Consider the following 19,509-nt stretch of genomic DNA (forward strand, 5'->3'; position numbering starts at 1 on the left):
TTTTGAGCCAGGAGGGATTGTCAGGTAACTGGATAATGGATGCCTTGTGGAGAATGCCAGCATCTGAGCTGAACAACAAAAGTAAGAAATTTTAGATAGATTGCTATGATGGAGATACAACAATCAAAAAGCTGCTTTAGGGAAAAGGGGTTTGGAGAACAGGATGAATTAAAATTTATTTCAAAATTATGGTGTATGGCTAGTAAAAGAAAGTAGTACCTTCTTAGGAGAAGAGCATAAAGGCATTCCAGTCAGAGGAAACAATATGCACAGAGGTCCTGAAGACCATGCTGGCCATTGATTTTGAAACGATTGTTGAGCAAAGGACAGAGATGGTGAGCACCCACAATGTTGAAAAAAGAAGGACCAGAAAAGATTTTCCAAAGAAAAATGTGTCAGAGAAGTGAGAGAAATCAAGGTGAGTGATGTTTCAGAATCCAAGGAGAAAGGGGCCATCAGAATTGATAATAAAGAAGGTACTGTGGATATTGGAGTGCTAAGCCAAGAATCCAGATTGCTTTGAGTTGGGCAGGTGAAAGAAAAACAAGGAAATATGGCTTATTTGAATAAGATTGTTGGTGTAGTGAAGGAGAGAGAAAAAGCCAAAAAACTAGACATAGAAGAGGAGAGGTATAGTCTTATTTTTTTTGCTTTTACGTTTTTGCTTTTTTTTTTCTTTTTAAAAAATAAAGGAGAAACTTGAAGAAGTTTCTAGACATAGAGACTAAATCTAGAGAGAAGGAAATATGAAAGATATGTAAAGGGATGAGTGATTGTGCTTGAATGGTTTTCAAAAAGGTTGGAGGAGATGGGAAGAGGAAATAAAAAAGGAAAGGCATTATTTTCAGGCAGGAAAGAAAAGTCATCCTTTAGAATAGGGGAAGAGGGTAAAAATGGGTGTGGAAAGTGATTATCAAGAAAATTACCTCGTCTTTTTTCCTTCTATTTGAGTTTGGAGACTTAAACCATTCTTAGATGAGCCCATGGTAGAGATGTTTGCCTTGCTCCTTCAGAACCTGTGTTCTTGTTCCATCTAAATATGTGAATCCCAACAAATGAAGAAGAGTCCAAGATAGCCATTGTTAATGTAGGGAGCCGGTTTGCTGTACCACTACTGAATTGTTTGAACACAGGTAAATACAGCCACGACATAATGGGCACATTATTATATATGCTTTTAAAAGATCCAATAGTTTCTTAATAATCACCAATTTACAATTTTTCCTTTTATACCTGCACAATTATACATTTTCCCCTGCTTTTCCTAGAGCCCACAAGGCTTCCAAAAGGAAGTATTAGGACTATGTCACCTGAAAATACTTTTAAATTTCAGGTGGCTGTGGCCAAAGAGCTTTTAGCTCCTGCAGTGTCCTCCTTTGGGTTCAAAAAAAGTATAATGCTTGCCAGTGCATCTTTTAAATAATCCTGCAATCTTCTGCAAGCAGGAACAATTATATACAGTTCAAAGAAGACAACCAATTACCTCTAGGTTTAGCTCCCAGGAGAGTTTTTTTTTTTTTGGTTCTATGATCTCTTTATTATTTTTTTAAATGTTACATTCAAAAAAATATAAGACGTTCCTATATACCCCCACACCCCCACCCCACTCCTCCCACATCAACAACCTATTTCATCATTGTGGCACATTCACTGCATTTGGTGAATACATTTTAGAGCACTGCTGCACCCATGGATAATAGTTTACATTGTAGTTGACACTCTCCCCCAGGCCATTCATTGGGTTATAGCAGGATATATAATGTCCAGCATCTGTGCCTGCAATATCATTCAGGACAACTCCAAGTCCCAAAAATGCCTCCGCATCACAACTCTTCTGCCCTCTCCCTGCCCTCAGCAATTACTGTAGCCACTTTCTCCACATCAATGCTACAGTTTCTTCCATTACTAGTCACAATAGTTCCATAGTAGAATATGAGCAGAGAGCTTTGTTTTTTAATTGAGAGGTCAACTGTGGAATCTTGTGATATTCTGAACTTCCATTCAGAGACTGCTGACTAATGGTGTAAAATTGGGTAGTAGAATATCTGACATGTTAAATGAATCAGAGCCATGATCCATTCAGGCCATCCTCCAGAGTTTGCTGAAAGCACCAAGCAGTAGCTTGGGGAGTGTACAATGTGAAAAGTACTGAGGCCCGAGACAGAAAATCTAGGACCTGGATCTCCTAGTACTCTTGCAATCTGGTGTGACTCATTTATCCTCACTGAGTCCTTTTTTTTTTCTATTTTAAATGGGGTCAGGAATTCCTGCCCTGCCAAACTCATAGTGTTCTGGAAATCAAATGAGATGGTGTATGGGAAACCACCTTATCAAAGCTTTATACTCCATGTTGATCGTATATTTAGGGAGCATGCTAATGATGCTGTTGTCCATAGACATTAAGGATGGCTTTGTCTTAAAGTTCAAAGAGTCCTGGACTCCTAAAATTGGAAGTAAATCACTTACTTTTTTACATAATTAAACATAGCCTGAAAACATCTATATCCCCTTTCCCCAAAGCCTTCAATCAACCTTAAGTGAATTCTACACTCCAATTAAAATCACAACTGTTATAGTTTGGTTTTTATAATCAAATTAAAAGTTCTTTTACATAAGTTGTCAGAGGCAGTTTTTCAAACCAGTTACCTTGTTATTATTCCATACTGGGTGGACAGATTGTGTCTGGCCTCCTGAGTAAATTTGCTCAGTGCTGGTTTTATATGATTTCATGCTTTCCAGGCAGGCTGTCCAGATAGTAGATGACTGGGGATAGTGGAGCCTGGAACCTCTGTATATAGCACTTAGTGAAGCCTCTCCTCCGTTTGTTTGATGACTGTGTAAGCATCCTATTAAAGAGAGTACTGTAAAGATACAACTGTCACCTCTGTCATTCCAGGCCATTATCATTATCACCATTAGGTTATGAGACTCACAAACAGTATCTATCCCCTTCTGTGAGTCAGACAGTACTCTAAATACTGGGAATATAAAGTTAAAGAAAGGCTGAAAAGTTGACTTCATGAAACTTTGAGTCTCATTGATGGCTAGAGGAGAGAGACAATGAAAACAAATCAGTTAAATTTCAACAAAATGAATGCAACAATAAGAGTATAAGGTATAGATGTAGCACAGAGAAGGGGATTTGGGGATCAGTTTTAGGGTAAAGGTAGTGACAGTGAAAGTCTGCTATTTGTGTTGGGCTTTGACAGATAAATAGAAATTTGTCAAGCAAACAAGGAGGTGGGAAGAGTTTTCTTTTTTTCATTCACATGTGTTTTTGCAGATGTATCCCTGCTGATAAACGTAGTTCTCATTCATTCTTTGTTGATTTATCCTGCTTTATTTCACTGAATTCTCTGATGCTGATATTTTCTCTTATGATTTACTTGCTAAAAATAAGAACCCTACAATTGGAATTGTTGCTCACACATTCTTGCCTTGAAGTTTCACTGGATATTTAAAAAAATGGGTGAAAAAATTCTTATGAATTGAGAGAGAAAATAAATTGAAAATCTGAAAATCTTTTGGGATAGAAATAATGAATATCATTGAACATGTTTCCAATGTTTCTTTAAGGTACATAAGAGTTGAATTGCTGGATTAGATTATATATATTTTCTTTTTTAAAAACTTTATTTATTTTTAAAATATTTTCAGTTAACAAGGTATTACCAAATTCCTCTCTAAACTGGATATACAAACTGACATTTTCAAAGGCATTGTATAATAGTTTCTGCTTCTTCACATCTTACCAGTACTCAATATTAGAATATATTTTTATTTGGAGATACCTAATGGCTATACATTAGTATCATTTTGCTAATTTAATTTGCAGTTCCCTGAAAATTTGCAAGGATAAATATCTTTTCATGTATGTACTCGACATTCAGGTTTTCCCTTCTATGAATTGTCCAATAATATTTTGCCCATTAATCAATTGGTTTGCGTGTTAATTTTACTACATACAGTTCTTTATGTAGTCTGTATTTATATGTTACATTTGTTGCAAATGTCTTCTCCAAATGTGTCATTTGTCTAAGAACTTGCTTTAATATCTTATTAGACAGGACAGAAGGATTTTTCCCCTGAAGTGGTAAAATTAATAAACTATTTAATTTGCTTTTTTTTGCCTTATTCAAGAAATCCTTTCTTACCTTGGTATCATAATCATAGTCTACATTTTTCTTTTAAAATTTAAAAGTTTTTTAGAGTTGCCCTGGATGGTGCTTCAGGGGCAATCACCGGACATTGTAAATCCTCCCAGGGCCCACTGGATGGAATGTGGGAGAGTATGGGCCGTGATGTGGACCATTGACCATGGGGTGCAGAGATGCTCAGAGATGTACTTACCAGGTGCAATGGATGTGTCATGATGATGGGAGTGAGGATTGCTAGGGGGGGAGTGGTAGGGTGGGGGTGGTAGGGTTGAATGGGATCTCATATTTTTTAATGTAATATTTTTACAAAATCAATAAAAAAATAAAAATAATAAATTTAAAAGTTTTAAGTTATTAAATACATGTGGGATTTATTTGTATATTCTTATGCCATTAATTAAATAATTCATCATTTAATCCTGATTTGCAATGTTAGTTCTCAGATTTTCCCTTGAGCCTGTTTTTTTCTCCAACTGACATTTTTACATACCTCTACTTAAATACCACATTCTTTTAACAATTATAACATTCTAAGAAGTCTTGATATCTGTAGGACAAGTCCTTAAATCTTCTTTTGAATTGACTTGAATAGTTCTGGTCTTTCATTTTTCATATGAACTTTAGTATCAACTTATGAAATGCAATGAAAATCTTGTTGGAACTTAGGAATTGTTTTGAATTTATACAGTAATTTTTGGGATAGTGGATACCTTTAAGTTCCTGAGTCATTGTCTATATGAAAATAGGGTATCTCTCCTCTTAGTAAGGTCTTTTTATGTCCTACAATAGTGCTTTTAATATTGTTCATAAAGATATCGGATATCTTTTGTAAAATTTTTACCTAGGTAATTAATAGTGTTGTTTGCTATTGTGAATGGTAATATTATGCTAACTAGTTTTAATGAGGTATACTTTGAAAACAATAAAATTCTTGAAATGTATGATGAATTTTGAAAAATAGTCATTCCCCTTGAAGTCAGTCTCTTCCCCCCACACCAGGCCTTTGGCAACCACTGATATGTTTCTGGTCACAAAAATTTTGCCTTTTTCTAGAAAGTCACATAAATGTAATCATATAATACAGAATTCTTTGTGTCTGGCCTCTTTTATTTAGCATTATGCTTTTGAGAATTCATCCATGTCTTGATTTTATAAGAAGTTCCATTTTTATTGCTGAGTAGTATTCTAATGTATGGATACCCTATAGTTTATCCATTCAGCAGTTCATGGTTGTTTTCAGGTTTTAACTATAATGAATAAACTACTGTGAACATTCACATGCCAAGTCTTTGTGTGGATGTATATTTTCATTACCTTGGGTTAATTTCTCAGAATTGGATTGAGTGGGATTGCGAGACTATATGATAATTTTCATGTTTCACTGCATAAGAACTTGATCATTGGTTTTCCAAAGTGGCTTGTGATTTTTTGTGACTCCCAGAAAAGATAATGTTATTAAACTAATCCATTCCTGTGGGTGTGGGGCCCTTGGATTACATTAAATGACCATTTGATTAGATCATTTGATTAGATAGCTTTAGGGCCTTTGAATGGATTACATCAATGAGGTGTGGCATAGAGTTGATCTCTACCTTTCTGCTGGAGTCTCATATAAACAGAAACACACTGAGAGAGGAAACCACCATTTTGGCATTGCCACATGAGAGAGAGGATTGCTTGCAGTCACAGAACGACAAAAAAGCCCCAAAAGTCTAAGCCCATGGAACAGGTCAAGGTTGAAGAGATGAGCCCTGTCATGTGCTTGATTGCCCATAGCTGAGCCCAAGGAGAAAGCAACCCAGAAGAGAAGGCAGCACCCCAGACAGAGAGCCACCATTTTCCTTGCCATGTGGCAGAAGCCCAAGATATGACCAGCAGTTGCCTTTTGGTGAGAAAGCATTTCTGATGATGTCTTTAGACAGTTTCACAGCTCTGGAATTGTAAGCTTTTATCCTAATAAATTCCCTTGTTTAAATCCAATCCATTTCTGGAAATTTGCTCCTCCTGGCTTAACAAACTAAAACATGGCTGTACCATTTTTCAACCATCCAGCAACTTATTTGAGTTGTGGTTGTCCCACATTCTCAACAACACTTGAGGCGGCAGACTTGGCCCAGTGGTTAGGGTGTCCATCTACCACATGGGAGGTCTGCAGTTTAAACCCCTGGCCTCCTTGACCCACGTGGAGCTGGCCTATGCACAGTGCTGATGCGCACAAGGAGTGCTGTGCCACGCAGGGGTGTCCCCACGTGGGGGAGCCCCATGCGCAAGGAGTATGCCCCATAAGGAAAGCATCCCAGCGTGAAAGAAAATGCAGCCTGCCCAAGAATGGCACCGCCCACACGGAGAGCTGACACAACAAGATGACTCAACAAAAAGAGATGCAGATTCCCACGCCACTGACAACAGAAGCAGACAAAGAAGACACAGCAAATAGACACAGAGAACAGATAACCGGGGTGGGGGGGAGGGGAGAGAAAATAAATAAATAAATAAATAAATAAACAAACAAACACTTAATACAGTCAGTAATTGAAAACATTTTAACCAGTGATTGCACCATGTTCCACCTATTCATCCCATCACCTCCCCTCTGTACTTATGGCAACCACTATCTTTATATAATTGTTATAAATTCTTCTCTTAGCACATAATAATAACTACAATAACAATAAATCTACATTAGTACATGGTTACCCTCCCCCTTTATGTTTGTTCATTCCTTAATGTTGGTGAATTTGCGATGACGTCTGCTCTGACTGCTTTGGATTGACAGGAGTCTTAGATATTATGGGGCAGATGGAAGGAATTGTTTTGCTTGCAGTTGTAGATTCTTTCTGTTTTTTGAGATGTGACTTGTCCAACATCATCATTTTATTAGTTGTCCTGGACAAGTCTGAAGAATAGGGGAATAGGTTTTGACCACAACTCTGCTAAGATTCAGGGCTCAACCAACATATAAACAGTCCAAAGATTTATCTCTCTAAGACATATATTTAATGGGTATAGTGATAATTATAATCAAATAAGGGGATAGAAGAATCACAATTAGGGAATTTGTAAAAGGAACTATTTCTATTATATTGGGGAAATAGGTTATCATATATTTCCAAATAGGGCCTGCTGAAAGGGTGTGGGTTTCATACGTCTGTGTGCATTGCAGATAGTGACCAGATGCCTTGAGACATGTGGTATAACTTTTGTTTGAGGTTTTGTATATGCTGGCAGTTAGTGAAATCTTCCTGAGACCTGCATAAGTGTAACCTCTGGAATGACTTCCCAACTCACTTTGAAATCTCTTAGTCATAAAAACATATCCAGGGTACATAAAAATGTTTGGGTATTTTCATAGTGGATACAATTAAAAACAACAACTGAGGGAGTGCTGAGTTCCTAGCCAGGGGAGTTCTATCACAGTCCCTAATGGAACAGCAACAATCCCACAAGTGCAATGGCAAAGACCAAAAAAGAAGGAAGGTCCAACAATGAGCCCTTGACACTAATGACTGTGCTTCTGAGCCTGTACACCTGAAATAAGAACAAGGCGTAGAGCTGCAGGGTGCCTAAGAGTTACCTCCTGAGAGCCTCAGTGTTGCTCAAATGTGGCCAGTCTCGAAGCCAAACTCAGCATGTAAATGCATTGCCTTCCCCCCAGCATGGGATATGACTCCCGGGGATGAGCCTCCCTGGCACCGAGGGATTTCTATCAAGTACCAGATGATGATGTAACTAGAAAATTACCTTGAATAAAAGGGTCAACTTGGACCAGCAGAATATCTCAGTCTACATATAATGCCAGGAGTTAAAAATGCCCTTTGACCTGAATCAAGGGGGAAATGGAAAGGACAAATGAGTTTATATGGCTATGAGTCTCCAAAAGAGTCAGGAGGTTATCAGAGGGGTTGCCCTTATGCACAACTCAGCAGAGTCCCAGAGACAGATAAAGTAGATACAACCCCAGGTATTGGTTCTTCTGAGGGCTACAGGTTCTATGGTCATGGCAGATGAAGTTCAGTGCCATGTCAGTTGGCCCTACTTTGGAGTTTGTGTTTCTGTGTGATGGAGCTGGATTCAGATGTGATCTTTGTTCACAAGCCTCTCCTGTTACTTTTACTGGAACTGTAGTTGGTGCTGGGGTTTAATGTATACCCAGGGGACCTGAATCTCTGGACTGACCATATGATAGCCAGGCCCTGAGCCTCAACAGACTTCAGCTTCTATGCTCTGGTTTATTGGACTTACCCTACTCAGCTAATATGGAGATGAAGAAGGTCAACCACCACACCAGGGAAACAAGAGTGACTACAACTGAAAGCAGGAGAATTGTATCCAGCATCCATCTGGAATCTAAGCCCCCTCTTGATATAGATGTGGAGTGGACACAACCATTCCAGGGTCCACAGGATGGAGGAACAGAGTATGGATTAGAGTGAACTTACTGATATTCTATTCATGAACTATTGTGATTAGTAATCGAAGAAAATGTGGCATTGTTGTGGAGAAAGTGGCCATGGTGGCTGCTGGGTGTAGGGAGTGAGAGGAAGAGATGAGATGTGGGGGCATTTTCAGGACTTGGATTGTCCTGGGTGGTGCTGCAGGGACAGTTACCGGACATTGTATATATATCCTCCCATGGCCCACTGGGTGGACTGTGGGAGAGTGTGGGCTATGATGTGGACCATTGACCATGATGTGCAGCGGTGCACATTGTACCAAATGCAATGAATGTCTCATGATGATGGAGGAGATTGCTGTTATGGGGGGAGGAGGGGGTGAGGGGGTTGGGGGTACATGGGGGTACATATTTTTTCGTGTAATATTAAAAAATAAGGCAAAAAATTTTTTTAAAAAAGAATCAAATACCTAGGAAGAAACTTAATTTTTAAATGTCTTGTACACAGAAAACTACACAACATTGTTAAAGGAAATCAAAGAAGACCTAAATAAATATAAGAATATTCCATGTTCATGGCCTGGAAGACTAAACATCTGCTTGACACTAATTGATTTACAGATTTATCACAATCCCAATAAAGATTACAACATCATTTTTTACTCATTTGTTAAATCTAATTATGGAATTTATTTGAATGGGTATTTCCAAACAGCCAAAACATTTTGAAAAAGACAATCAAAATTAGAGGAATCATGCTACCTAACTTTAAAGCATACTACAAAACTACAGTGGTCAAAACTGCATGATATTGGCACAGAACAGAAAAACTTACAAACAGAACTCAATAGAGTTCTGATACAGACTTTTGCATATATGGTCAACTGATATTTGACAAAGCCCACTCAACTGAGATGGAATGATTTCTTCAAATAATGCTTGGAGGACTTCAAATCCATATCCAAAACAAGGAGAGAGGATAAATATCTCACACCCTATACAAAAATTAACACAATATGGATCAAAGACATAAATATAAGAGTCAAGACCATAAAGCTCCTAGAAGAAAATGTAGGGAAGCATCTATGAAATCTTGTAATAGGAAGTTTCATAAATTTTATGCCCAAAGCAAGAGCAGTGAAAGATAAATAAAATTTTCCTCCTCAAAATTAAAAACTTTGTTATTCAAAGGAGTTTTTCAAGAAAGTGAAAAGGCAGTCTACTCAATGGGAGAAAATATTTGGTAACCATTTATCCTATAAGGTCCTAATAACCAGCATATATAAATAAATGGTACATTTCAAAAATAAAAAGACAAATAACCCACTGAAAAAGGGATTTGAATAGATGCTTCTCCAAAGAATAGATACAAATGGCTAAAAAGCACATGAAAAGATGCTTAACATCACTAGCTATTAGGGAAATGCAAATCAAAATCACAGATATCATCTTAAACCCATTAGATATGCAGTTATTATAAAAACAGAGAGCTAAAAGTGTTGGAGAGGAATTGGAGGAAAAAGAACACTCACCCACTGTTGATGGGAAGGTAGAATGGTGAAGCCATTGTGGAGAACAGTTTGGTTGTACCTCAGGAAGCTAACTGTAGAACTGCCATATGATCCAGCAATCCCACTTCTGGGTGTAACCCAGAAAAATTGAAAGCAGGGACATGAACAGATATATGCACATCAATGTTCACAGTGGCATTATTCACTATGGCCAAAAGTTGGAACCAAACCATGTATTCGTCAATAGATGAATAGATAAGCAAATTGTAGAATATAGATACAATGGACTACTACTCAGCTGTAAGAAGGAATGAAGTACTGACACATAGGACACCATGGATGAATCTTGAAGACCTTATATGAATGAAGCAATCCAGTTACTGAAGGACAAATATTACATGAACTCACTGATATGACTTAAACAAATTGAGCAGACTCATAGAGCTAGAGTCTGGAATATAGGTTATTAGAAGACAGAAAGGGCATAGAGGGTGGTGTGCTGACACTTGATAGGGGCAAAATCTGAAAAGGTGGAAGGGGTGGTGGGGCAGTGCATGGAGTGACAGTGGTGCAGTGAGGAGATTGGGTTCAATGTTACTGGAATATGAGAGAGAGTAAGGTGGGGGATTGAGTTGGACTATCCATGGAAATGAGGGGAAGGAGCGCTGGAGGAAAGAAGAGGTGAACTCTAGCAATTTGGAGGTCTGTGGTTAAAACGTAATATCAGGTATTAAAAAATGCTTTTTGACCTTGAATAAGAGGGATAAATGGCAAAGACAAATGAGTTTATATGGCTATGAGTCCCAAAAAAGAGTTAGGAGGTCATCAGTGGGGTCGTGCTTATGCACACCTCAGCAGGGTACCAGAGACAGCCAAAGTAGATAAAACCCCAGGTATTGGTTCTCCTGAGGGCTACAGAGACCCACAGATTCTGTGGTTATGGAAGATGGTTCTGGAGTCCAGTGCCCGGTCAGTTGGCTCTACTTTGGAGTTTGTGTTCCTGAATGTGATGGAGTTGAACTCCGATGTGACCTTTTCACACATGCCTCTTCTGTTACTTTTACCGGACCTGTGTTTGGTACTGGGGTTGGTGTAAACTCAGGAGACCTGAATCTCTGGACTGTCCATGTGACAACCAGGCCCTGAGCCTCAGCAGACTTGCAACTTCTACCCTCTGGTTTATTGGACTTACCGCGACCAGCGAACAGAGAAGTCAAGTAGGTCAACCACCACACCAGGGAGTCAAGAGTGCCTACAACTGCAAGCAGGAGAATTGCAACCATCCTCCATGTGAAATCTAAGCCCCCTCTCGATATCGAGGTGGAGTGGACATCATCATCCCAGGGTCCACAGGATGGAGGAATAGAGTATGGATTGGAGTGGACTTACTGATATTCTATTATGGAACTATTTTGATTAGCAATGGAAGAAATTATAGTATTGATGTGGAGAAAGTGGCCGCAGTAGCTTCTGAGGGTAGGGAGATGGAAGAAGAGATATGATGTGATAATGTGAGGGCACTTTCAGTACTTTGAGTTGTCCTGGGTGGTACTGCAGGGACAGATGCTGGACATGGTATGTCCTGTCATGGCCCACTGGGTGGACTGGGGGAGAATGTAAACTACAATATAAACCATTATCCATGTGGTGCAGCAGTGCTCCAAAATGTATTCACCAAATGCACCAAATGTCCCATGATGATGAAAGAGGTTGTTGATGTGGGAGGAATGGGGTGAGGGAGGTGGGGGTATATGGGGGCCTCATATTTTTTAATGTAACATTTAAAAAAATAAAGAGAGAAAAAAAGACTCAAAAAAACCTGTATTGTTGGGAATGTTCTTTTGGCAAATATGGCAGGGGAGGGTTACTGGTGCAGGGCATTGGGATGGGAGACATGCAGGATAGTGTCTATGGAAAGCAAAAATATTCATCTTGTCATTAATTTGTTATCTTGGTGGGTAGAGACCCATACAATGCCTAAGATTATATTAAACTACAATCCTGGGGAGTCTTGTAAGATCTCATTTATAGGGACAAGAATCCCTTGAGAACATAGGCAGTACCTAACAGAAAACCCAGACCAATATGTCAAGCTGTCAATATTTTTGCTTGTATTTATAAGCCTTATTCTTCAAAAACTGAAACTTAGTGGTTACCATACATTCTGAGGGGAAGGGGAGGGAAGAACAGAATAAATGGAACTTAGGGCATTGGGATTGTCCTGAATGATCTTGTAATGACAGATACAGGCCATTTTAAATTTTGTCAAAACCTATAAAAGTGTATAGTGCAAAATATAAACCATAATATAAACCACTGACCTTGGTTTGTAGCAATGCTTTGATGTTTGTACATCAATCGTAACAAATATCCCATACACATGTAAAATGTTATTAATAGGGGAGTGTGGGAGAGAGGAAGGGAGTTGGGTATAGGAGAGTCCCGGTATTTTCTGTTACTTTTCTGTAGTCTAAAGCTTCCTTGAAAATAAGTTTGAAAATAAGACACTAGGGTAACATACATAAGACATTGTCACTGTACATAAGAGATAACATATTATATGGTGATTAAAGACACAATGAAAATTTTTTAGTTTATTTGATTTTTTCTTTTTTTGTACTTTTGGTTTATTATTATTTTATTTTAATAATTTACTATTTTTATTTTAAAGAAGTTGTAGATTATATAAATGTTACATAAAAAATATAAGGGTTTCCCATATGCCCTACTCCCTCCCCCTCCCAATTTGCCACATTACCAACATCCTTCATTAATGTGGTACATTTGTTAAAGTTGATGAACCCATATTGAAGCATTGCTACTAACCATGGACTATAGTTTACATTATAATTTACTTTCTGTCCCACATAATTTTGTAAGTTATGACAAAATATATAATGACCTGCATCTGTCATTGCAATGTCATGTAGGACAAATCCAATATCCTGAAAATGCCCCCACATTACACCTATTCTTCCCTCTCCCATCCCTCAGAACCTCTTGTGGCCACTGCCTTTACATAAATGATAAGAGTTCTTCCATTGCTAGAATAATAATAAGTCCATGGTAGAATAATAATGTCTACTTTATTCCATTATTCATCCCAGAATCTTGAGGATTTTGTGAAGGTGATGCCCACTCTGGTTCTGAGAGGGGGCTTAGATCCCATGGGGCAGGTGTATAGAACTATCTTGCTTGCAGTTGCAGACACTCTCTGTTCCTTGGGATGGGCATTTTCCATCATCATCTCCTTGCTAGTTTTCGTGGTTGAGTTTAATGAACTGGAGAATAGGTGTTGCAACTCTGCTGAAATTCAGGGCTCAGCTGGCACATGGAAGGACCAAAGATTTATGTCTCTGGGACATATATTTATCAAGTATAGTGATAATTATGGGTTCAAATAAAAGGTGCACAAGAGCCATGTGTAGTGAACCTATAAATGAGTCTAATTCTGTTATGCTGGGGACCATAAATTCACAAGTAATCCCATTTGACAGGGTGCTGAATTCCTGAGCTGTCTGCCTTGCTTATAGTTTCTGGATGTCTCTAGAGCCCTCCAGATCTCTGCTATTTGAGGCAATGTTTACTGTGGCATTCAATGAGATACTCCTGAGTCTTGCATAAGTGTAACCTCTCAACGACCTCCTGACTCACTTTGAAATCTCTTAGTCATAAAAACTCATTTGTATTCATCATTCCCCCTATCGGTCAAGGTCTTTTTCCAGATATATTTCTAGTTGGCACTTGGTAATAAACCCTCACTGCCAGGGAGGCTCATCACCGGGAGTCATGTCCCACACCAGAGGTAAGGTAGTGCATTTATTTGCTGAGTTTGGCTTGGAGAGAGGCCACATTTGAACAACAAAGGAGGCTTTTGAGAGGTAACTCTTAGGCAACATATAACATTAAGCTAGTTTCAATGTCATAAGAAAAGGTTCATAAGTACAATAATCAATATCAAGGGCCTGGTGCAATGGTCCAACTTCCTCCACCATGCACTGCCCCTCTTCTTGGGGGATTCTTGCTGCCCCATTAGAAAATGTAGCAGAGGCAGGGCAAGATGGTGTCTGAGTGAGTGGACCTTATAGTCTCTCCTGCAAAGAAGCAGCTGGGCAGCATTGGAAATTCTTCAGGACCAGGCTGTTTCGGGGTTTTGCAGGGCAGGAGTTGTCTGGACATTGATTTGATGGGATGGTGACAGAGAAGATTTGTGTAAAAGCTAGAATTGAGGCTCTCTTTCATGGATATAGGGGCTGAACGCAGGACGCTCCCCCTGGGGTGGGTAGCATGGCAGTGGTGAATCCTGGAGGCTCTGCTGTGCTGGGAAATTCATAAGCTCTGACTGGGCTATTCGGGGGCTTGCAGGGCAGGACGTCTTTGGAAACCGATTTGGTGAGACAGAGACGGAGTTTTTTGCGAGGTGTGGAATTTTGGGTTTCTGACATGGAGATCAGCGCTACCAGCTAGAGCCCGGCCCCCTAGGGCTGGCTGCTGATCTGCAGCGGTCCTTAAATTGGTTGCAATAAAGAGGCATCACCAGCAGGTTGTTTTGGGGGCTTAGAGGGCAGGAGGTGTCTGGAAGCCGATTAGGTTAAACAGAGATGGAGGAGTCTTTTGCAAGGTGTGGAATTTTGGGTTTCTGACGTGGAGATCAATGCTTCTGCCTAGAGCCCCGCCCCCTAGGACTGGCTGCTGATCTGCGGCATTCTTAAATTGGTTGCAATATAGAGGCACCCCCAGCAGGCTGTTTCAGGGGCTTGCAGGGCGGGAGGTGTCCTGAAGTCGAATTGGTGAGACACTGACAGAAGAGACTCTTGTGAGAGGGGGAATTTTGGGTTTCTGACACAGAGGTCAGAGTTCGTGGATGTAACCCCTCCCCATAGGGCTGGCACCCAGCTGCGGGGATCCCTGAAGGCTGTGTTGCACTGCAGTGCTTGCAGGCTCCCTGTTAATTGGATTTGAGTTTGCCAGGTCTGTGTCCCCTAAACCCTGGTGGCCCACACACCAGAGACTAACACCTCTTGAGTCTGCAATATCACAGACTTCCCATCCCAGAATCCACCACGCACTGAGTTCTATCTGAGGTCCTTGATTGTCCTAGCCCTTGACATTTGTGTTTTTTTTCCTTTTTTTTTCTCTTTCATTTTTCTCTTTTTTCTTTTTTTTTACTGTCTTGGACGTTAATATTGCATTATCTCCTAGTCTTTTCTCCCATTGTATCCCACAAGCTCTTTTTTCATTTATTTAGGATTTGGTTTTTTTTCTCTTTCTTCTTTTCTTTTTCTTGCTTGTTTCCCTCCCTTTTCTTTGTCCACCCCCCTTTTATTCTGCTCTTTTTTTTCTTTTCCTTATTTTTCTTCTTATTTTATTTTATCTTAATTATACAATAGGTGCTGCAGGGAACTCCTCACATTTGATGGGTTTCTTCATCCTCCGTTGCCTCATTTCTGTGTGAATTGATTTTGGCCACTGACACTATCCCCTTTCCCCCACATCTTGATATCCTACATCATTTACTGTCTCTGCTATATTCCACCTACCTTTCTTTGGTCCCCAAATTGTCTAACTTTTAATTTCTAATACCTTTGTTTTGTTTTCTGTCTTTTATCCACTCTTGATACTACTGTCTTTCTTTTTGCTTTCCCTCTCTCATGAAAAGACTGGCTTTTTAATTCATACTATATTCCTCCCATATTCAGTCGACTACCTCATTATAGGTACTCTGCTTACTGCTATAACTCTACACAACTAACATGAATCTAATATCCATCCTCCCAGATCTCATATTGTTGCTCTGTTAACATTTATTACCAATACTACTTTACACATTTTCCTTTTTTACACAATTGCCTTTCCCTGGCCCTAATACTTTCCTTCAAACAGAACTCAGCCAGCAACAAGAAATTAGAATAAGAAGAACAAAGTGACAAAGAGAAGATATAACACTTATGGAAGAACAACACCTACTTAATCCCCAAGACTAGACAAAGAAACTAAGGAACTGATTAAACCTGTCAAGATAAAATGATGACCAGACAGCAACAAAAACTACAAACCAAACCAGTAATCAGGAAAACATGGCTGAATCAAATGAACAAACTAAAAACCAGGAAGGGCAGCAGAACTTCAGATAAGTAATTAAAGATCTCAGAACATATATCAGAGACAAACTTAATGAAGTAAAGGAAGAGTTTAACAATATGAAGAAAACACTTAGAGAGGAAATTGAAAACATATGCAAAAAGATAACAGATATAATGGGAATGAAAACCACAGTTCAAGAAATGAAAAATACAATCGCAGCAAATAGCAGCAGATTAGAAGAGGCAGAGGAGAGAATTAGTGATGTGGAAGACAGTACATTGGAAATCAAACAGATAGTAGAATTGATTGATAAAAAGATAGAAAAAATCCAGCTAGGACTTAGGAACCTAAATGACAATGCAAAACGCACAAACATAGGTATTATAGGCATCCTAGAAGGAGAAAAGAAGGGAAAGGGGTCAGAAGGGGTGTTGGAGGAAATAATGGCTGAAAATTTCCAAATCTAGTGAAGGAGACAGATGTACATATCCAGGAAGCACAACGCACCCCAAACATCATAAACCCCAACAGGCCCACCTCAAGATATATACTTGTCAAATTATCCAATGCTCAAGACAAAGAGAAAATTCTAAAAGCAGCAAGAGAAAAGAAAACAATCACATACAAGGGAGGCTCCATAAGATTAAGTGCTGATTTCTCATCTGAAACCATGGAGGCAAGAAGGCAGTGGTATGATATAGTCAAGGTACTAAGAGAAAAAAATTTCCAACCAAGAATACTCTACCCAGCTAAACTAGCTCCCAAAAATGATGGAGAATTCAAAATATTCACAGATAAAAACAAATTGAAAGAGTATGCCAACAAGAAACCTCCCCTTCAAGAAATACTAAAGGGAGTTCTGCAGGAAGAAAGGGAAAAAAGGACAGGCAGAGTTGGAGGAGAGTGTAAGAACAACAAAAAAGACAAAAAGGGAATAAAAAACATATCACAAACACAAGTCCAAACAAAATATGGCTAACATAATAATTCCTTGAAAGTAATAACACTGGATGTCACCAGATTAAACACACCTATCAAATTATGCAGACTGGGACATTGGATAAGGAAATATGACCCATTTATATGCTGTCCACAAGAGACACATCTTAGACCCAGAAGTTCATGGAGGCTGAAAGTGAATGATTGGAAAACAATCTTTTAAGCAAACAATAACCAAAAACAGGCAGGAGTAGCTATATTAATATCAGACAAAATAGACTTTAAATGTGAAACAATGTGTAAGAGATAAAGAAGTATACTACATATTAGTGAAAGGGACAATCTCTCAAGAAGAATGAACAATCATAAATATTTATGCTCCCAACAAGGGCGCCTCCAAATATGTAAAGCAAACACTGGATAAACTTAGTGACAGAATAGATGCATCTACAATTATAGTGGGAGATTTTTATATATCACTATCAACTCTGGACAGAACATCTCAAAAGAGAATCACTAAAGAAACAAAATACTTGAACAGTATATTAGAGGAGCAGGATCTAATAGGCATATACAGATCATTACACCCGAGTAAAGCAGGATATACATTTTTCTCAAGTGCACATGGATCATTCTCCAAGATAGACCATATGCTAGGCCACAAAGAAAGGCTTAATGAATTCAGAAAGATCGAAATCATACAAATAATATCTCTGACCACAGTGGAGTGAAGCTGGAAATCTGCAAGGGCCAGAGGCCCAGATTCCACACCAAGACATGGAAATTAAACAGCACACTCTTAGAAAAACAGTGGGTCAAAGAGGAAATCTCAAAAGAAATAAAAAACTACCTTGAAACAAATGATAGTGAACACAACATACCAAAACTTATAGGATGCAGCAAAAGCAGTACTGAGAGGGAAATTTATAGCCATAAATTCACATATCAAAAAAGAAGAAAGAGCAAAAATTGAAGAACTACCTGCACATTTGGAGGAATTAGTAAAAAATAACAAAGTATTGCCACAGGAAGAAGAAAGAAAGAAAGAACAAAGATAAGAGCATTACTAAATGAAATAGAAAATAAGAAAGCACTTGAAAAGATAAACAAGGCCAAGAGCTGGTTTTTTGAGAAGATCAATAAAAATGACAAATCCTTAACAAGACTAACAAAGAAAAAAAGAGAGAAGATGCAAATACACAAAATAAGAAATCAGAAAGGAGATATCACCACTGACCCCACAGAAATAAAGACTATCAAAAGAGGATACTTTGAAAAACTATATTGCAACAAAAATGACAATTCAGAGGAAATGGACAAATTCCTAGAATCACATTAGCAGTCTATATTGATGAAAGAAGAAATTGGTGATCTCAACAAACCAATCACAAGTAAAGAGATAGAATCAGTCATTAAAAACCTCCCAACTAAGAAGAGCACAGGGCCAGACGGCTTCACAGGTGAGTTCTACAAAACGTTCTGGAAAGAACTAACACCAATCCTGCTGAAACTCTTCTAAAAAATCAAAACAGAAGGAACATTGCCTAACCTCATTCTATGATGCCAACATTACCCTAGTACCAAAGCCAAACAAAGACACCACAAGAAAGGAAAATTACAGACCAATTTCTCTAATGAACCTAGACACAAAAATACTTAACAAAATACTTGCTAATTGTATTCAACAAAACATTAAACAAATTTTACACCACAACCAAGTGGGATTCATTGCAGGTATGCAAGGATGGTTCAACATAAGAAAATCAATCAATGTAATACATCATATAAATAGATTGAAGGAAAAAAATCACATGATTATATCTATAGATGCAGAAAAAGCATTTGACAAAATATAGCACCTCTTCTTGATAAAAACACTCCAAAAGATCAGAATACAAGGAAATTTTTTGAACATGATAAAGAGTATATATGAAAAACCCACAGCCAACATCGTTTACAATGGAGAAATCCTAAAATCCTTCCCTCTAAAGTCAGGAACAAGACAAGGATGCCCACTCTCTCCCCTTCTATTTAACATTGTCTTAGAAGTACTTGCTCAAGCACTGAGGCAAGAACCAGATATAAAAGGCATTCAAATTGGAAAGGAAAAAGTCAAAACTTCATTATTTGCAGATGACTTGATCCTATACATAGAAAACCCTGAGAGATCTACAACAAAGCTTCTAGAACTCATAAATGAGTTTAGTAAAGTCGCAGGTTATAAGATCAATGCGCAAAAATCAGTAGCATTTCTGTACACCAATAATGAGCAAGCTCAGGAGGAAATCAAGAAACAAATACCATTTACAATAGTAAATTAAAAAATCAAATATTTAGGAATAAATTTAACTAAAGAGGTGAAGAAATAATACACAGAGAACTACACAACACTGTTCAAGGAAATCAAAGACCTAAATAAATGGAA

The sequence above is a fragment of the Dasypus novemcinctus genome, chromosome X (genome assembly GCF_030445035.2).
Source record: "Dasypus novemcinctus isolate mDasNov1 chromosome X, mDasNov1.1.hap2, whole genome shotgun sequence".
Lineage (NCBI taxonomy): Eukaryota > Metazoa > Chordata > Mammalia > Cingulata > Dasypodidae > Dasypus > Dasypus novemcinctus.